The sequence below is a fragment of the Rhinichthys klamathensis genome, unplaced genomic scaffold, assembly GCF_029890125.1.
Source record: "Rhinichthys klamathensis goyatoka isolate OS25496 unplaced genomic scaffold, OSU_Roscu_1.1 h1tg000722l_1, whole genome shotgun sequence".
NCBI classification, from domain to species: domain Eukaryota; kingdom Metazoa; phylum Chordata; class Actinopteri; order Cypriniformes; family Leuciscidae; genus Rhinichthys; species Rhinichthys klamathensis.
In genome coordinates, this window is record NW_026607137.1 from 39,985 (window position 1) to 61,667 (window position 21,683).

At 39.2% G+C, this 21,683-nt stretch overlaps 1 long non-coding RNA gene across 1 annotated transcript; it reads right to left on the reverse strand.

Annotated features, from left to right (window-relative positions):
• Positions 1–16,515: 16,515 nt before the first annotated feature.
• Positions 16,516–17,157, reverse strand: LOC130077190 (uncharacterized). The gene is made up of 2 exons (XR_008805714.1): positions 17,027–17,157; positions 16,516–16,674 (listed from the first exon to the last, which is right to left on the reverse strand). It is a non-coding gene; the product is annotated as an uncharacterized LOC130077190 (long non-coding RNA).
• Positions 17,158–21,683: the final 4,526 nt, after the last annotated feature.

Here is a 21,683-nt window from a genome sequence, read left to right on the forward strand (position 1 = left end):
CACATCCAGGGCACGAAGCTCCTGTTCCACCACATCCCAAAGAGGCTCTATTGGGTTGAGATCTGGTGACTGTGGGGGCCATTTTAGTACAGTGAACTCATTGTCATGTTCAATAAACCAATTTGAAATGATTCGAGCTTTGTGACATGGTGCATTATCCTGCTGGAAGTAGCCATCAGAGGATGGGTACATGGTGGCCATAAAGGGATGGACATGGTCAGAAACAATGCTCAGGTAGGCCGTGGCATTTAAACGATGCCCAATTGGCACTAAGGGGTCTAAAGTGTGCCAAGAAAACATCCCCCACACCATTACACCACCACCACCAGCCTGCACAGTGGTAACAAGGCATGATGGATCCATGTTCTCATTCTGTTTACGCCAAATTCTGACTCTACCATCTGAATGTCTCAACAGAAATCGAGACTCATCAGACCAGGCAACATTTTTCCAGTCTTCAACTGTCCAATTTTGGTGAGCTCTTGCAAATTGTAGCCTCTTTTTCCTATTTGTAGTGGAGATGAGTGGTACCCGATGGGGTCTTCTGCTGTTGTAGCTAGGGATGTCCCGATCAGGTTTTTTTGCCCTCGAGTCCGAGTCCGAGTCCTTTGATTTTGAGTATCTGCCGATACCGAATCCCGATCCATTACTTCTATAATACATAAAAAAAGAATAAAGAAGAGCGAAAAAACATATCCAGGATGTTCCTTATTTTTTAATTAATTCACCGTATTTTAACATTCAACAACTCTGTTTGTTAACATTTAACAAACAGAGCACTTCTGTGAGGTAGCTTGAACAATCAAGTAATAAATAACATAAATTCTTCACTTTTGGACCTTAGTGCAACAGTCAATATAAAAAAGTCTAATATAAAAACAAATAGCACCTCAACTTAAAATACCCGGCAGGCCAGGCACGTAAACAAATAAAAAAAAAGTGTATAAAAAAATAATGAGAATATATACATTAGGGGTGTAACGGTTCACAAAATTAATGGTTCGGTTCGATGCGATACAGTGGTGTCACGGTTCGGTATGTTTTCGATACAGCAAAAAGAAAGAAATGCCAGAGAAATTTCCTATTTATTAAAAGAAAAAATAAATTTAAATAAGTTTGAGTTTTCCTACATCTTGAAACTTTCAGGTTTATAAATGGTCATCACATTAAAAATAACATTTAAATATATATTTATATATATAATATTTATATAATATTTGAGTTTTGAAGTGCTGGAAAAAGATGTGTGAAGTAAGCTACTTGAAAGCATTTCACTATTCCAGCCAAACTTCCATGGTTACAGTTAGTGTTACTATAATAATAATAATAATAATAATAATAATACATTTTATTTGTAATGCACCTTTCTCAGTCTCAAAGCGCTACAACATGAACAGAACAAAATAATCAAACATGAGAATAAAAAAAAAATATATATATAAAAGTATCAAAATACATAAAAATAATACAATTATAAATCAAAAGCTTTACCAAAAAGATGTTTTAAGAAGTTTCTTAAAACAATCCACAGAGACAGCATCCCTAATAGATGTGGGTAGTTTGTTCCATAACTTGGGTGCGTTATAGAAAAAGGCCCTCCCCCCCCATGGTTTTTAATTTACAACGAGGCTGACACAGAGAGATAGAGCCAGCAGAGCGGAGAGAGCGAGCAGGAATGGATGGAGTACCCAAGTCACAGATGTAATCTGGAGCCAACCCATGTACTGCTTTATAGGTTAAAATAAGAATTTTAAAATCAATACGTGACTGAACTGGAAGCCAATGCAGTTGCTGGAGCACGGGTGTAAAATGATGGCGTGAGGATGTATGAGTCAAAACACGTGCGGCAGAGTTCTGAATATATTGCAACCTCCTAATAGAATTTGCCGGTAGACCCGCAAAAAGAGAGTTACAGTAATCAAGCCTTGATGTGATGAAGGCATGGATAAGCTTCTCAGCATCAGGCCTAGAGAGAAATGGTCTAATACGTGCAATGTTCCTCAAGTGGAAAAAAGCAACCTTCGTTATGTTTTTAAAATGTGAATTAAAAGTTAGCTGGGCATCAAAAATCACACCTAAGTTACGCACCTGACCAGAAGGGGACATTTGCGTATTGTCAACTGAAAGTTTAAACTCCTTACATTTACTGACATTAATTGGAGTGCCAATTAATAAGAATTCAGTTTTGGAGCAGTTTAGTTTTAGAAAGTTGAATTTCATCCACGCTTTAATTTCCAACAGACAGTCAGAAAGTTTTGAAGAGGAAGAATTAAGATCGGGTTGAGAGCTGATATAAATCTGCGTGTCATCCGCGTAACAGTGATAGCTCAGGCCATACTTCTGAATGATCTGCCCAAGAGGCAGCATATAGACACTAAATAAAACAGGACCCAAAACTGACCCCTGAGGGATACCCTGACTCAGGGGCACAGTCTGAGATCTGTTAGAACCCAGGCAGACAAATTGGGAACGATCTGAGAGGTAGGATTTTAACCAATTTAACCCTCTGGGGACCAGAGTGTTTTTGGGGCCCTTGGGATGTTTTGACATGCACTGACATTTGTGCTTTTTTCAGTTATTTATAAACATGTTAATGGCAAAGGTGTAAATTCACTCTATATAGCACAAACTTGGCTACCATGAGATCTGAGCAACATGTATGTACATGTTTGTATTTTTAATAGAATAATGTTTATGCGTGGTTATTGAAAAAAATAAAAATGAAAGTTGCTGAAATAAGACCACAAAACACATATTGATTATTTCTTCACAAGACTTTTGAAAATTGTATCACATAGCCTAGAATATTTGCTCCAAAACTATGTGAGAATCATCCTGACTACTCATTCAGATAAGTCAATAAAGTCTTTTACATTTTTAATGACGTGTTTTGTTTGAGAAAGCTTTATGCAGGAGGCTTGATCTCTCATTAATATGTATGGCATTCCACACCTGAGAAAGACAAAGACCCTCCCATAATGGCCCTATTAGGTGCTATCAGGCCATATCATTACAGGAGCCTTGCACAAAGAATGAGGAGATTTAAAAAAGAATGGCTTTTAGATTGTTTGGATATTATAAGGAAAATACAGGGTGCATACGTCTGGACACTTCTATCACACACCCTTCACCATATAGACATGGTTTTATTTCAGTTCAAAGTTAGAGTTGGAAACATCTTGAAAAGAAAATTGTCTTTCTCCATAAATGTCTTAGTTTGATCATACATATTTCAAAGTTGAGGATTCATTATTTTGATATAGCTTGAACAAACACTATAACATCTTAGTTGATTAGTTTATTGACAAAACATACTATATATTTAACATATGAGCAGAAACTCCTAAAAAAGCTTATTTGATGTCTATTTTAGAGTAAAAACTTTATCCAAAACGAGTCAACGAAATGTTGTCTGTTATTTAGTCTGTAACAGTGCGTATCTGTGCGTTCATTCATTCATTCACACACACACACACAAACTGTGTGACACAAACATGATTCACATTTAACAGTATGCTATTTTTCCGTTTACAGACACTACGTTATTCTATATCGCGATTAGAACAAAGCACTTGCAAAAAACACTTACTTCTCAGCTGAATCTGTTCATCCTCGAAGTGAAAATAACCCAGTGGTAAATGTCCCAGGATTGTTCCACATATAGCCGCGCAAGACGACAGTAGATTAATCTGACTAAAAAATAATGTGTGTTTTCAGAGTTTATGGGCGTTAACGCGTCTCAATGTGTTGCTTCACATATTTGCGTTTGAATAGCGCGTGCTCTCCGTAGGCGTGTCACATTACCACAGATAATCAGCTGAGAGAACGATAATGAGATGGGCTGACACGTCTCTCTTTTTATATAGATGACATAAACGGAGAATAATAATTTTAGTTTTGAATCGGATCATTTAAAAGTACAAACTCAAATGATTTAAAAGATATATTGCTTATGGCTGGGTGAATAGTTTTAGCTGAGTTGTGTTGAAGATTAGAGACGTGCTCCAGAAAAAAAGTTCACGGTGACCGAGAGGCAGAACGCACACCCTGTTTATTTTCTTTATTTTACAAAAGCACAATATTTTATTTCGATTGTATGTGGGCACATAAAAAAGTAGACATTTAACAGATTATTTTCTCATATTTCTTAACTCTATATGAACAGAAATGATGGTAGTACTTTAAGTCTATTTTTCTGCTATGTGAAAAAAAACGAGCAAAACGCGCCGGCGCGTTTCTGGTCCCCAGAGGGTTAACACAGTTCCAGACAGACCTATCCACGTATGCAATCTGTCCAATAATATGCTGTGGCATATGGTATCGAATGCAGCATTAAGGTCTAACAAAACCAGAATGCCACAAGCCCCAGAGTCGGCTATATAGGGCCCTATGATTTCCGCGATCACGGACTCGCGGACGGAATTACGGAATTGGCAAATTAACGCGGAATCTAGTGTTAACGCGGAATTTCGTGGAATTTTACATATTTGGATTGAAATTCTGTTTTTGTGTGGGAGAAGAACGTATGTCTGGTGAAAATGCAGACCGGGGGAAGCAAATCTGGGTGACACAACCCCTCCCGTCATTTCAGCTCCAATGACGGCATCAAAACAATGAAAGCATGGCGAAGCGGCTCTCCACGGCTCTGCTTTCGCCGGCGAAAAAGTTAAGAAACTCGACGCTATAAGCCCTCAGTACCGAACCGAGCAGTTCGCACGTGACTTTTATGCAGTGTTTCCCACACATAGACTAATTCGCGGCCACAAAATCAACTCCGGCCGCCACATATTGCGTTTCGTTCATTTTTTTAACGCTATTCAAAACACGCAGCGCATTCTTTCAGTTGTATTTCCTTTCCCCGCTCTCCCTCCGTCTCTCTATCACTCACGTGTCTCTCTCACATACACACACACACACCGCGTCTGTCTATGAGGCGCCGGACTGGACAAAAGGGAAGCGAACTCCACGAGCGAAACTGGGCAAGAGAGAGACGGAGTGTGACTTTTATTTAAACTTTAAACTAATATAATTTATTTTACTGGACAGTTTAAAGCTCATAACCATATTTTGTTGTTACTTGAAGAGTGCAGTGTCATGTTGCATCATGCAGTATTTGTCCTGAAAAGGCTACTGAGTAAATGTCTGTAATTTAAGGTCATTCCTATTTTATTTGTATACATTTTAATCATTAACTTTAAAAGCACACTCTTTTTATGACTAAAATAACAGTAAAGGGTAAAAAAAATGAATTCCCAAAAATTAAAATGGAAAAAACGGAATTTGGGAAAAAATAAAACGGATTTCATAGGGCCCTAGCTATAACGAGCAGTCTCTGTACTGTGTCCAGATCTAAACCCGGATTGAAAAGTTTCTAATAGGCTATTCGTACAGAGATGAATATGGAGTTGGCCAACAACCACACGCTCAAGCACTTTTGCCAGGAAAGGTAAATTGGAGATGGGTCGATAATTTGACATGTCGGTGATATCACTCCCAGGCTTTTTAAGAACTGGCGTAACTGCAGTCATTTTTAGAGCAGAAGAGACATTCCCTGTATTGAGTGAAGCATTTACAATAGCAGTGATGTGGGGCACAATGACAGGCAGACAGTTTTTCAGAACAGTTGTAGGTAGGGGATCAAGTATGCAAGTTGTAGAATTCATTGACAAAACAAGTTTAGAAATAAAATCAAAATCAACAGTACTAAAACTTGAAAAAGCGTGACCAGAGAGATTAGGAGAATGAACCTCAACAAACTCAGAAGCATCCTCACAGGCAATGGCGTTATAAATATTCTCAATCTTAGATGAAAAGTAGTTGAGAAATGCATTACACTGCTCATTGGTAGAACAGTTAAAGCGACTGGGAGATTTAATTAGATTGTTGACTGTTCTAAAAAGAACTCTGGGATTCGAGATGTTACTACTAATGATAGTAGAAAAATATGCCACTTTTGCAGCTTTGAGAGCATTATAATACTCAATCTGATGCTGATCAAACATTGATCTATGAACTGTTAAGCCAGATTTTTTATATTTTCGTTCCAACTGCCTGCCTATCACCTTCAATATATTATATACTATATTAAATCCATGGTGAATGTTGCTGATATGTGGACTTAAAGCCTATAACTATAGTTCATTCACGGCACAATGTTTCTCCTGGTTTCCACGTCATCGCTGTTTGATCTAATAGAGATCTACGGTTAATAACAGAGAAATTTGAATGCTTCTCACTAGATCTCGCAGCGATGTTATTACTTCAGTGGCGAAGTCAAATGTTTTCTTCACTGGATCTCTTAGCGCTGTGTAAAGTTGCTTGATCAAGATCGGCTCGCGCTGCACAGATGCTGCTGGTCCGAACTGATAAACTGTCCGTGAAGCACAATATAATGAGTAGCGCAGTTTCATTCCGCTTTCATTCCGTTTGCCATTTGATGTTGCACAACATTGTGGTGGTCGTGCCAGCGCGGATTTTGTCGGCAGGAAAAATGGTCCTAGGAATCGTTCGGTTTGTATGCGTACCGAACCGGAACCCTCGTACCGAAACGGTTCAATACGAATACATGTAAGTTACCGTTACACCCCTAACATACATCCGAGTCCTGATCGGGAGGTAACGTCCGATTCCGATCGAGTCTGAAACCACGTGATCGGGCCAGATTTCCGATCACGTGATCGGATCGGGACATCCCTAATTGTAGCCCATCCGCCTCAAGGTTGTGCGTGTTGTGGCTTCACAAATGCTTTGCTGCATACCTCGGTTGTAACGAGTGGTTATTTCAGTCAAAGTTTCTCTTCTATCAGCTTGAATCAGTCGGCCGATTCTCCTCTGACCTCTAGCATCAACAAGGCATTTTCACCCACAGGACTGCCGCATACTGGATGTTTTTCCCTTTTCACACCATTTTTTGTAAACCCTAGAAATGGTTGTGCGTGAAAATCCCAGTAACTGAGCAGATTGTGAAATACTCAGGAGATTGTCTTGACCAGGACCACACCCCTAAATGCATTGAAGCAACTGCCATGTGATTGGTTGATTAGATAATTGCATTAATGAGAAATTGAACAGGTGTTCCTAATAATCCTTTAGGTGAGTGTATTCCCATTTATATGTTGTGTTTTTAAGTTCACCTTAGTGATCAGGAACACTTAAAGGAACACTCCGACTTTTTGGGACTTTAGCCTATTCACCTTATCCCCCAGAGTTAGATAAGTCCATACATACCTTTTTCATCTCCGTGCGTGCTATAAGTCTGTTTGACGCACCCACCGCTAGCCTAGCTTAGCACAAAGACTGGATGTAAATGGTTGCAGCTAGCATACTAATCCAAATAAGTGACAAAATAGCGCAAACATTTTCCTATTTACATGTTGTGATTTGTATAGTCACAGAGTGTACAAAAAACTACGTCACATGAGACACAGACATATTTTAACAGTATAAATACTGGGAACTATATTCTCTGAAGGCGAAGCACTGCTACTTGGGCGGAGTGATAACCGCAGCACCTGAGACGTACCGTACCCAAACTCTGAACGAACTCTCTGCTCCTCACCACGGCGCGTCTCAGGTGCTGCGGTTATTACTCCACCCAAGTAGCAGTGCTTCGCCTTCAGAGAATATAGTTCCCAGTATTTATACTGTTAAAATATGTCTGTGTCTCATGTGACGTAGTTTTTTGTACACTCTGTGACTATACAAATCACAACATGTAAATAGGAAAATGTTTGCGTTATTTTGTCACTTATTTGGATTAGTATGCTAGCTGCAACCATTTACATCCAGTCTTTGTGCTAAGCTAGGCTAGCGGTGGGTGCGTCAAACAGACTTATAGCACGCACGGAGATGAAAAAGGTATGTATGGACTTATCTAACTCTGGGGGATAAGGTGAATAGGCTAAAGTCCCAAAAAGTCGGAGTGTTCCTTTAAGTGATAAGTCATAAGTGGTATATAAGTGGTAAATAAATTCCTATAGTCATCCATCATTATGGGAAAGACCTGAGAATACAGTAATGATGTATGGCAAAAGGTTGTTGAGCTTAAAGGATAAGTTCACTTTAAAAAAAACTTTTGCTGATAATTTACTCACCCCCATGTCATCCAAGATGGTTGAACGAAATGACTCGAAAAAAGATTCGTTCATTTTGATGAACGAGTTCGAGCAGGAGAGTCACGAACGTGTATCATTTGTGCTTTTTAAACTTCAACTTTTCTATTTATTTTTGAAATGGCCGATCGTTTCGCTAGATAAGACCCTTATTCATCGTCTGGTATCGTTTAAAGCCCTTTGAAGCTGCACTGAAACTGTCTTTTGGACCTTGAACCGTCTGGTTCCCATGGAAGTCCATTATATGGAGAAAAATCCTCGAATGTTTTCATCAAAAACCTTAATTTCTTTTCGACTGAAGAAAGAAAGACATGGACATCTTGGATGACATGGGGGTGAGTAAATTATCAGCAAAAGTTTTTTTTAAATTGAACTACTCCTTTAATTGTTGGAATACTAGTTTCCACTATCTGGGCAATAATTATAAAGTTTTAATAAATTAGAGATTAGAGATGGTAACAATCTACCTGGAAGAAGATCATATTGAGGACTATACAAGGTGTCAGAGAGCGCTCAGCGACGCCTCCTCCTGGTTGCATCAGATCTCTCTCTCCTGCTTACTAGGACTGCATTTCCCATTATCCTTCCCTGCTCATCATCTCCTGATTATCCCCTCATCATTTCATTAGCATCACCTGTGCCCCATCAAGCTCCCCTTTATCTGGACTGTTCTGTTCATTGTAATTTTGTGAAGTCTTGTTTTACCAAACCTTTGTCACAGTTTGTATCTCCTGTTGCTCAGTACTTTGATTTGTTTCTCGTGTATTTGAACTTGAATTTTGGACTCGTTTGTGAACCTCTGCTGCCTGCCTCTTACCACTGCCTGTTTGACTACGATTCTGGATTGTCCCTTTACAAGATTTGAGTTTGTCTTCTCCTTTAATAAATCTCTGCAAATGGATCCGCCTGTCTCTGCCTCAGTGTCACACAAGGTCTATATTGGCCCCACACGCACTAATGAGGGATGGTTTGAGTTGCCAAACAAAAGGATCAGTTGGAGAATTGCAGATGCTAGTTGGGTCTAGGGTCACTGATCACTACTTGTTTGGAAAGGTTGCAATAAAAAAATAATAATATAAAATAATTATAATATTATAATTATATTTTAATATAAAATAATAATAATTTTTAAAGGTTCAAATTTTAAAGGTTAAGAATTAAAGGTTTGATTTGTGTGAATATTTTAAATGAAAGACAGAGAAATTGAAAACTAATTTCACGGGTCAGTTTTGCTCATATTTACCAAGGGTGCTAATATTTGTGGAGCCCACTGTATATGTGTGTGGGTTTTTTATTTTATTTTTATTCTTTTTCTGTTAAGTGACATTTTATTTGGGGCAAGATAAACTTGAAGAGTGACTTTATTGCATCAGAGATGTGTCACTTTGCTCACAGCTAATAGAGTGCTGCAGGGATGACATTTATTTTTCCAGGCCAAAACCCAGAACTGAGTTAACATTTTAGCAACCTGATTAAATTGTTTTTTTCTTTAGTTTTTGGTTAAATGCCTGAAATAAGGTCTGTGGTAGTTCAATATATTTCCAAGTTTTTTACTATGACATAAAATACATTAGTAATACCCTCTTGTGATTTTTTTTAAAGCTTTTATTTGTCTTGAAAACGCGGTTGCTAACAAATGGCTAAATGGGTCTACAGAGGTTGTCGGGACATTAAACTTCATCAGCCGAACAGGTTATCTCTTCCATGCTCTAGTCTGCTTTCTGCTAACCCTAGGTGTGAATGTGAACAAAATGTGTAAGAATCATAAGCTTTTGTTAGGCACAGACTTTATTTTCTGCAATAACCAAAAATCCGAAAATCCTATTGGGTTTTTGTCGAGGGAACCAGAGTGATCCTAACTTCCGGGTTGGCCAACAAAAATACATCATTACTGCAGCACTCTATTGGTTTAATCTTGGTTTAAGATCTCTTACCCATAACAAAACCTGCTTTGAAGCAGTGCAGCCGCCAGGGATGTGCAACTTCTGTCCTATAGGGCCACTGTCCTTGAAGAGAAGAAAAAAGAAAGTGTTAGTATTGTTAACTTATCATACAAATACAGCAAATGTGCATAATGGTTACTGAGTTGGTAAATTTACAGATTGACCAGTAATTCTGCAAAATGACTGTTTTGTCAAATAAAGCTTAACAAATCTCTGGCAGCGGCGGCCAGAATAAAATCAGTTGACACCTATTCGATTTTAAATAACTTATCCAAACAGCAAACGATTCCAGCAGTAAAGCTTTAGCTTATTGGTTGATGCTGTCAGGATTATAGTTTATAATTGCTGGGGTTGAAAAGCTTTGGCATTCTGCACCAAATTAAGCTCTGGTGTCTTCCTTTGCCGATTAACTACAGATTTTCTTTAAAAGTTCATCTTAAAAACAGTGTGGATAATAATTAGCAACTATGTCCTCCTCATCAACATTACTTCCGGTTTCCAAAGCAAATCGTTATGATATCCACAGAGATCCGCATAACATCATAGAACACAGAGCAGGACATTGGACATTGAAAATATCAGGCACATCCTGACCTCTTCCTTCTTATTATAGAATCCACAAAGGTCAATACAATATTCTGAATAATAATTACATAACAGAACTAAACATTACATATTGTATGCATTAGATGCAAATTCCAGAAGAAAAAAATAAATAAAAAATAAAAATAATCCCGGGCAGCATATGTGTAAGATGTCAGATGTAGACAATCAAAGAAAAAAAGGTCTGACCTTCTCTACATCATTTCATTTATTTTCTCTAATAGCTCTGACCAACAGTCAATATTAGACTGATTTTGCATAGTGTAAACGTGCTGTAGAAAGGTCTAATTGAGCAATTTCCCAGTAAGAAGAGAGCCATTTACTCACTTATTTTACTCATTTACTTTACTCATTTATTAACAATGTATGTGGTGGTTTCCAGCGACAAACTATCATTTTTTTTGGCGGCTGTCAAACCAGCCAAGAGAAGACGCCTATTGTTAATAGTTAGCTTTAAAGACGATGTGTCATTGAGCAGGAACAAACATGGTAAAAGAGGAATGGGTCCTTTAATAATGCTAGACATGATGGATGAAACACTATGCCAAAATCTATTGACCTCTGGACACTGCCACACCATATGGTAAAAAGTAGCAATAGTATTGTCTGGGCAAAAACCACAATATGGATTGTCTCTAGATTTCATTTGCTGTAATCTTCGCGGGGTTAAGTAGGACCTATGGATTAATCTATAATGTATCATTTGATGGTCAGGGTTTCTAGATGATAAAAAAAATATTTGACCAAACCGCGCACCAGTCTGGGTCCTCGGAGATGTTGATATCTGTCTTCCAGAGTCTAATAAATTATAAAGGCTTATATGAAGCTGTAGTTACAGCCCATTCTCATCCCTAGGCGTCATGAAACTGACGCCTTGGGAATCATTTTGACCATGCTTCAATATTCGACGCTTTAGGCACCCTTTAGCGTCAGTTACATGACGCGATCCTAGGGCGTCATCTTGCTGACGCTTTACCTTTAACGTCAGTTAGATGACGCTATCTAATCCTAACCCTACCCCAGACCTAAACCTACCCGCGTCATCTAACTGACGCTTAGGTAAAGCGTCAGTAAGATGACGCCCTAGGATCGTGTCATGTAACTGACGCTAAAGGGTGCCTAAAGCGTCGAATATTGAAGCATGGTCAAAATTGTCATTTTAGTGACGCCTTGGGGTGAGAATGCGTTGGTAGTTATAAACTTATATAACTCTGAGACAATACCTTTAATTTTACCCTTAGTGTCAAAAATTACATGAAGGGCATGATTCCCCAACTCAATACCCCAAGGAACGCCCTGAGCGCGCATTGCTGTGCGTAACTGTAAATAAAAAAAGAAAGTGCCCGGTAAATTATAAGCTCTCTCCAAGTCATGGAATGCACGAAGACCCTGTTCCCCTATGATATCCTTGAGGACACAGACCCCTCTATTACTCCACTGAGGGAACATAATCGGTTTCTTCTCAATTAAAAGTGAGTGATTGTTGAAGATAGGGGATTGAGCAAAAAATGTATTTGGAATTTTGGCAAATCGGTGGACTTTATGCCATACCGTAAAAAAATAAGAGATTATTGGCCCAAAATTGCGTTTAACTGTACTATGGGGTATATTAGAAAATACCAGACTAGACTGGCAATATGGATATGTTAAACGTTCTTCAATGGGACGCCATGACACCAAAATCTCTGGGTTCGTCCATATAGCAAGTGAGCGCAAAACAAAGCTCCAGGAATACCACTCAAAATTGGGCAAATTGACACCTCCTGAGGATCTATGTCTTTGTAGAGTAGATGCTTTAATTCTGGGTTTTTTCCTATTCCATATATAAGAGCTAATAATTGAATGTAGCTTCTTCCAGTAACCACCCAGTGGAGCTAGGGGGATCATACTACTCACAAAATTAACAAGAGGCAATATGTTCATTTTAATAACTGAAATTCTAGACTGAAAAGAAGTAGGGAGCATCCCCCATCTATTCAGGTCACCCTCCACATTTTTTAGAACTTTATTATAATTGTCAGCAGTTAACAAGTTGAGTGAGGGACTGACTCCTAGATATGTAAAACTACTAACAACTGGAATATTGAAAAGTGGTGTCTGGTCATCCAGTCCCCCCAACAACATTAAAGCCGATTTTGTCCAGTTTATTTTATAACCTGAAATACTGCTGAAGTTCTTAAAGATTTTAAGAAGATGTGGAAGGGATTTAGAAGGATATTTTGTAGAAATTAAAATGTCATCTGCATACAGAGAGATACAATGTAGTGTGTCTTGAATAATGATTGGTTATAAAGCCTCCGACTGCTGTATTGCCTGGGCAACAGGTTCCAAAGATGAAGCAAATAAAAGTGGAGATAGAGGGCAACCCTGACGGGAAGATCTTGAAACTGGGAACCTAGCTGAACAGTTGCTGCCTGTTATAACGACTGCAGAGGGGTTAGTATACAACAACTTAATCATAGAGATAGAGCTATCACTAAAACCCATGACTTGGAGGACAGACCACAGGTAACACCATTCCAGCCGATCAAAAGCCTTCTCAGCATCTAAAGAAGGAATGGCATTTTAATCTCCTGAATTGGAGGCAAAATCTATAATATGAAGCAAGCGACGGACATTATCCGATGCTAGTCTAGATTTGATAAACCCAGTTTGGTCATGATGAACTAAATGGGGCATGTAACCCTCTAAACGTGTAGCTAAGACCTTAGCGTATAGCTTGACTTCACAGTTCAGAAGACTTAGAGGCCTATAGGAGGAGCAGTCGTAAGATGGCTTGTCCTTCTTAAGTAATAGAGATATTATTGCAATATTTGAACTAACAGAAAAGGAACCTCTGTCAATAGAGAAATTAAACATATTCATCAATAGAGGACCAAGCTGAGGCCAATAGGCCTCAAACAGTTCTGGTGGTATTCCATCCAGGCCCGGAGACCTGCCTCTATTCATTGCTTTAATAGCTAATCTCAGTTCTTCCAACTGAATTGGTGCCTCTAAGGAACATACAGCTTCAGGAAGCAATTTAGGTAGATGTAATGATTTGAGGAATTCAGAACAGGCTTTGTCATCATGATGCACCTCTGACGTATAGAGACTTTGATAGAATAGTTGAAAAATACTATTAATGCGTACCGGGTCAGATGTTATATCCCCCTCTTGAGTCCTTATAGCTGATATGTTTGCTAGATGATCATTTTTCCGAGCAAACGGCTGGGACGAGCGCTGCTATAGTAGTGATTTTGCCTAGTGCGATGGATAGTAAATTCTGCTTCTCTTATTAACAAGCTGCTAAGTTCATCAACTAATTTCTGTCGCTTACAGATATTTTCTAAAGAGGGATTACTTAACATTTCATGTTCAAGAGCTGCGATTTCAGACTCCAAGCAATTTATACTATGTTTTTTAGATGTATTGAGATAGGATGCAAAAGATATAGTTTTATTCCTAATGCACCCTTTAACCGCATCCCATAGCACTCGTGGATCTTCAACTGATGGGCCATTTATTTTGATAAATTCCTCCAACTCCGCCTCCAGCTCACGTATAAATATATAATTCTGGAGCAGAGACGTGTTAAAACGCCAATGAACTGCCCTAGATTGACCAGCTTTTAATGAAAACCTACATAAAACAGACCTATGATCGGATAAAGCTATTGGGGTCATTTCAGTGCTGCAAATGTCATTGAAAAGAGTTTTGGATGAAAAAATGTAGTCTATTCTAGAAAAAGATTTATGACGAGATGAAAAAAAAGAAAATTCTCTGGAAGAAGGATTCATCATTCGCCATGTATCAATCACTCCATAATCAGTAAACAATTTCTTCAATGCAATAGATCCTAGTCGCTGATCTCTACTTTCTGTTACCCCTGTTCTATCAATACCATGAAGCCATACAGCATTAAAGTCACCCCCCATTAAAAGCTGGAACTCTGGGAGATCTGTTAATATAGAGGCCAATGAATTATAAAAGTGCTGGTCGAAGCAATTTGGAGCGTAAACGCTCATCAGTGCAATTTTAATACCATTATAAGCTATTTTACAGAAAGTAATTCGACCATCATCAGATCCCCCTGTGCCCAGAATGGTATAATCTAGGTTACATTTTGCAGCTATAAGAACACCTTTGCTCTTCTTGATATAGCAAGAGGAAGCAACCACATGATAGTATTTATTCTTGAATCTATGTACATCAGCTTCAAGTAAATGTGACTCTTGAATAAAAGCAAAGTGGATATTCTTTCTATAAAGAAACTTCAAAGTGCTTATGCGCTTCTGGGGAGAATTAAGGCCCCGTGCATTCCATGACATAACATTGATACTACTCATATTTATTCATGTTGTAGTTTTGCATATAAATACAAAGGAACCAGACAAGAGCGAAATTTGGAAAAGAACCAAATTTTGATAGGGACAATGTCCGGGTCGGCATCCAAAATCCACCCCACCACACACACCACACACCACACCCCCACACATACACACACACACAGAAGGGATCACAAAAATAATAATAATAATAATAATACAGGGAAAAAAGTAAAAAGACAACAACGACCACCTGAACAGACAACAAATACTCAGCCTTGACCATCCAAAGTCCTCTCAAAAAGGAAAGAAGACTGCCCACCCTCCCAAAAAATATACCAGTCATCTTGGAAAGACAGTCACAGCCCCACCACCCTCCAACAAAATATAAAGGTTGCCTTTATGCTGCGGGTCAGAGCACCATAATTGATTAAACAAGCTAATAATTATTCTCGAGCCATTTTAACCATAGCACTTAACAGTAGGGCTGGGCGATATATCGATATATTTTTAAATGCGATATGGAATTAGACCATATCGCATATATCTATATAGTTCAAATATGCGCTGTGATCCTTGCTCCAAGCAAGCTGCTGACCCTGAGCTCTCTGCACTCCTCCCCGCGCGTGAAACTGCGTGCTCCAGAAGCCCCAGCTGCAAGCCATCGACACCCCGAAACGGTGTTTCCGCTACATTGATTCTGCCGTGGTGGTCCGCCACACCAAACATCATCCCGCCACGGCTGCAGTTTCTCAGTGAAGTCCGATATTGTGCATACTATTGTGTTATTGTTAAGCCCCACTAAAGGCATAAAAAATATTGTAAAGCACCATAAAGTTTTCGCACTATATTCCAAGACTTCTAAAGTCATTCAATAGCATAATGTGAGGTAAAAAATTATATTTAAGTCGTTAAGTTAAAGTTAATGGACACTCATCTCTCCTCAGTCATTCTCCATTCAGCATTCAAACTGCGCGTCGCGTTCGGTTACGACAGCAACACGACGACACTCTCTTCAAGATCAATGTTCCCATTATTATACTTTATTTGTAGATAAATGTCTATGGTTTGCATAAAATGACTTTATCTTGCTGGAGTTTACTGCGCTTTCTAAATCATATTCCTTTCTCCCGCGGGTGTCTGTTAGATTACAGCACTGGAGTAGAGAGCGCTATTAATTGTTCTTCATGCGCACTGTAACTGAAATTTAAAACTGTTAAAAGAAAAGGCTCAATAAACTGTTGCATTGGTATAATATACTAAGCATCAAATATCTCTTCTCTTTGTGCTTAAACTTGTAAATGTGAAGCGCTGCACGCTGTCTTCGCGTTGCTTCAAGTGCATCATTTTGCGGACGGGATGCACATAATCGAGTTGCCGCTCTAAATTGGAGCCTTTCATATTATAATACCCATGGGAATATCACTGCCACCACAGCTGGAAAAAATCCTAGAGGAAACACTGAAAGCTCCAGCCCCGAAACAAAGTTCACTGCAAACTTAATTTTCCCGCAGCCACCTTATGGAGCTTTGATTTAAAAAAAAAAAAAAAAAAAGGTACTCCTGTTGTTATACAGTATTTATGTTTACATTTTATTGTTATTTGAACAGCTGAGCATTTAATTATGAACCAGGTGAAGAAACCTGTTTATTATTTATTCATTTGATTTTGCACCCGTTCACTGAAATAGCCGGTTTCAATAAAACTAGGCTACTTGTGTGACACCATGTTCCGGAGGAGGCGACTCAGATGGATCGGCCATGTACGTCGTATGCCAGATGAACGTCTCCCAAAGTCCATCTTCCATGGGGAGTTAGCTGTGGGACACCGCCCTCGTGGCCGACCCAAGCTCTGCTTTAAGGATGTCGTCAAGCGGGACATGAATGTCTTTAACATCAACCCTGACCAATGGCATCACCTTGCGGAAGACCGGGCAGCTTGGTGGTCTGCGCTGACAGAAGGCACGACTCTGTCCTGCCATGCTTACACCAGCTTTTGCACAGAAAGACGGCATGCTAGACACCATTCAGATCGGCGCTGTAAAAGGCCTTGATGAGGCTACTTGTGATGTCATATTTGGCTTTGACAGAACATTTGCTCTCACTTTGCGGAAAAAATATCGGGATATATATCGTATATCGATATTCAGCCTAAATATATCGGGATATGACTTTTGGTCCATATCGCCCAGCCCTACTTAACAGAATAGCTTACTGTCCACTAAACGTGGCCTGAATATTGATAATAAAAGATAACAACACATGGACAGCTCATATCAAGGTATAATATGAAAAAAACAAAAAACAAAAAAATAAACAACAAGAAGCGCCATATAGCTCAGCAGCCCGAGCAGTTCTTAGAAACTTTTGTTGAAATAAGCTTCTTAGATCAGTCTTACCCTTCGTAGTTTTTCTCCAGACCAATGCTTTTAGTCCTTCAGGGAAGCAACAAACTTTTCAGCCTCGCTCACCTCCTGAAAAGTGTAAATATCTTTCCCCCGCGAGAGCTTGATTGTAGCTGGATAGAGAAGAAAAGCCTCGAATCCATGGGAACGAGCGTCATACATGATCTTATGGCACGGCTTCCGACGCCTTGTTGTAGTCTCACTGTAGTCTGCGGTAAACGTCAATAGGTCGCCATCCACCTGAGGAGGACTTTTCCTCGCCTTACCAAGCAGGCGGTCTCGATCCGTGAAGCGGAGGCACTTAATCATAAGCAGACGAGGACGTGTCTTTACAGAACCATGCGTAGGAGGTTTACCAAGGCGGTGACACCTCATCAGCTCAGGCAGAGAGGATTCGAGGGCAGGGAACCATTCCAAGATCTTCTCCATCAGGTAGGCACGAGCATTCGCCCCTTCAGCTCCTTCTTTAAGATTGAATACGAGAAGGTTATCCCGGCATGCCCTGTCCTCCATCTCAATTAGTTTAGCTTCATAGGTTTGTAGATTCTTCAAACTTAAGGCAGCCGATTTTTCCACATTGGCAGTACGCTCCCGAAGGTTCACTGATTCAGTGCGAATGTTCTTTATCTCTTCCGTATGCCACGAAAGAGTTGCGTGCATATTGTCAATTCGTTTCTCAAGTCTATTGAAACGAGCTTCTGATTTCTCGTCGGCCTCCTTGAAGTATTTCGCCATGGTCACCTCCATTACTTTCACCAGAGCCGCATTTTGCTCACCGAGCTCTCCCTGAAGTTCATCCATCACACTTCTCTGAGCAGCAATGGTTTGCCTTGTTTTTCGCATTTACTCCTGGCTATACTTTTTAAAGTTAAAGATCATTAAAAAAAAAAGAAAAAGTGGAGAACTGACCGCACAGACAATAAATTATCTCAAGTTTGTGGAGAGGTGGACGCCGAGGTATACTATGCTGCCGCCATGACACCGGAAGTCCTTTTTTACATTTTTAAGTTTGTTTTAGGTGTCCAAACACCAATTTTAGCTCACTGGATGTGCACTACTTATCTTATTGAGTACATTATAAAGATATGATTGAGTCAGCAAAGTATAATTTCAGTGAACGTAACTTGAGAGAGAAGTAAATGTGCCATAACTGTGAGCTCAAGGGTAGAAATCAATCTTTTCAATGGAGCTTTGCATACATTTAAAAGGGAGAATACACTTTTAATTCCTAATTCAATCTAATTGAATGCTAAATAGCACACTATTAATCCAGTTCCATCTGGTTGGAAGTCTGATTCATCACGCCGGTATGGAGACGAGTTTGTTGAGGATCAGTGCCGATGGCTGTCATGTCGATGAGGCCTTCACATGGCTGATGAGGCTGGCACTTCAGGAATGCGTCATGGATGGGTGCAGGTCCACCATCTGATCTGGATACGGCCGGGATCCGGCTGACTTCAGTAAACAGGGAAGGGACTGCTTCAGGACTGGGTTGTGATCGTGTCTAGGCGAAGGTCCTGCATCAGATCTGGATTCGGCCTGGATCCGGCGGACTGCGGTAAACCTTGGATAAACAGAGAGACTAATATTAGCGTAGACGCCATCCTTCTTATGATGTAACAAGTACATCAGGATTTGTGGGGAGTGGTCCCGGTTCCGGCTGATCTAAACTATGCAGCCTAAATTGAATTATAGAAGTCTATAATGTGTTATGTGTATGCTAGGTCAAAGAGATGTGTTTTTAGTCTAGATTTTGAACTGACAGAGTGTGTCTGCTTCCCGAACAATGTTAGGAAGATTGTTCCAAAGTTTTGGTGCTAAATAGGAAAAGGATCTACCGCCAGCAGTCAATTTTGATATTCTAGGTATTAACAACTGGCCGGAATTTTGAGATCGCAATAGACGTGAACTATAGACGTGGACTATAATGCGTTAAGAGCTCACTCAAGTACTGGGGAGCTAAACCATTTAGTGCTTTGTAAGTGATCAGCAGTATTTTAAAATGTATACGATGTTTAATAGGGAGCCAATGCAGTGTTGACAGAACCGGGCTAATATGGTCATACTTCCTGGTTCTGGTAAGAACTCTAGCTGCTGCATTTTGGTCCAGCTGTAGTTTGTTTATTAAGCGTGCAGGGCAACCACCCATAATAGCTATTACAATAACCCTCTGGGGTCGGCTATCGCGCCGGCGCGACGAGCTTGATTTTTTTCACATATTCACAACTCATCTTGGGACCCTTTAAAAACACACAAGACATCATCTAAATATCTAAAATATCTGATGATATTACTGAAAAAGGGATTTCTATCCTCATTAAAAATAAACTGTTGTTCAACGAATTCGGAAGGTAGTATTCTAGTGCTGTAACACCTCGTTCATGGGAAATATTGGTATAGAGACTTTCTACATCAAACGTAGCTAAAATGGTATCGGGGGGAGATCCTGGAGTTCAGCGATTTTATTAATAACATCCGTAGAGTCTTGTACATAAGCAGGCAGATTTTTCACAAAAGGTTTGATGAAATAATCCACAAAATTTGATAATGGCTCTAGTAGTGACTCGTTACTAGCAACTATGGGTCTGCCCTTGGGTTTGAAAAGTCTTTTGTGTATTTTAGGAAGCATATAAAACGCCGGGATGACCGGATGTTGTCTATTAAGATAGCTGAATTCTTCTTTGGTTATCCAATTTTGTTCTAGGGCTCGAGTAGTCAGCTGACTAATTATTTTTTGAAAATCAACAGTGGGGTTACACTTAAGCTTCCTATAGAATGTTTCATCATTCAGTTGACGATATGCCTCAGTTACATAGTCAGTTGTAATAAGGATAATAATAGCCCCCCCCCCCCCCAAGCTCTTGAATGACATTTCTTTCATCCTGACACAAATTTTGCTGATGGGAGTAAGGCGTAGTCTGTAGCTTCTCAAAAATCTCCTGTTCAACAACCCTACAGAATGTATCAATCGAGGGGTGGTTTACATGAGGTACAAATGTACTTTTAGGCTTAAACATAGGTTTAATTAAACTCTGGTTTTCATTCAAAGTCCCAAAAATATATCTCAATTTAATCCTTCTGAAAAAAAGAAACAAATCAGTCTTAATTTCAAAAGAGTTTGTATGGCTAGTGGGAACAAAACTCAATCCCTTACTCAGGGCCGAGAGATATTGAGGAGTAAGTAAATGGTCTAATTCATAACAAAAACAAATATTCTCTGTTTATGTAATCTATATGAAAAGAGAGAGATGTCAGTCGTTCTCATTTCAGCTCATTATCTTTTAATTTGATCACGCCCACGGAGAGCGCGCGCTATTCAAACGCAAATGATCTGAGGCGATACATGCAAACGTGACAACGCCCCCATCAGCTGGATAAAACACACCAAGTTTAATCAGATTACAGTAGGCTACTTTACGTCGTCTTGCGAGGCTGTAAGGAATAATCTTGGGATACATCACAAGTGCTGGTTTAAATTCATTTCGAGGAGCGACGGATCAAGCTAATGTAGTAAGTTTTTTATTATTGTGCTTTGTTGTAATCGCGATATGGAATATCCTATGTAAACTGCAAAAAGACTGTTTAAATATGAATCGCTTTCTGTGTGTGAATGAATGAACAGCTTTTACCAAACTATATTGCTATACTGAGATGAGTAAAAATCGACTGAAATGTGTTGAAATAAAATGTCTTTGTATAAGCAACTTAAACTGCAAATTAACATTTATATGCCCTAATATATCATAAAAACAACACGATCTCATGAAAGTGCGTATCTATAGCACGCATTTAATTTCTCGTACCATCCTATGCCAAAAATAGTTTTTGCGTGCAAAGGATACGTACTGTAAACCCCTTGGGTAGGATTAGGTGTGTGGAGTGCGTGTGTATTACACGCCATAAAGTGCGTAACATATGCACGCGTAAACTGCGTATCATATGCACACAAAATCTATTTTTGGTATGAGAAATTAAATTTGTGCTATAGATACGCACTTTCATGAGATCGCAACGATATGCCTATGTTACAGACGAATTATGAAAGACAACATTTCGTTGACTAGTTTTTGTTATAAACTTTTTACTGTAAAATAGACTACAGCCACATCAAATAAGCTTTTGTTTTGTGTTTGTCAAAAATGTTTTGTCAAAAATAAACTAATCAACTGTTATAGTACAATTTTCTTTTCAAGATGTTTCCAACTCTAACTTTGAACCAATTCTATAGAATGGCCCATATAGCCTATTTGAACAGGATTTGTTTCCAGGTATGACTAAAAATGTGCTTTTGACTTTCATTTATATTTTGATTATA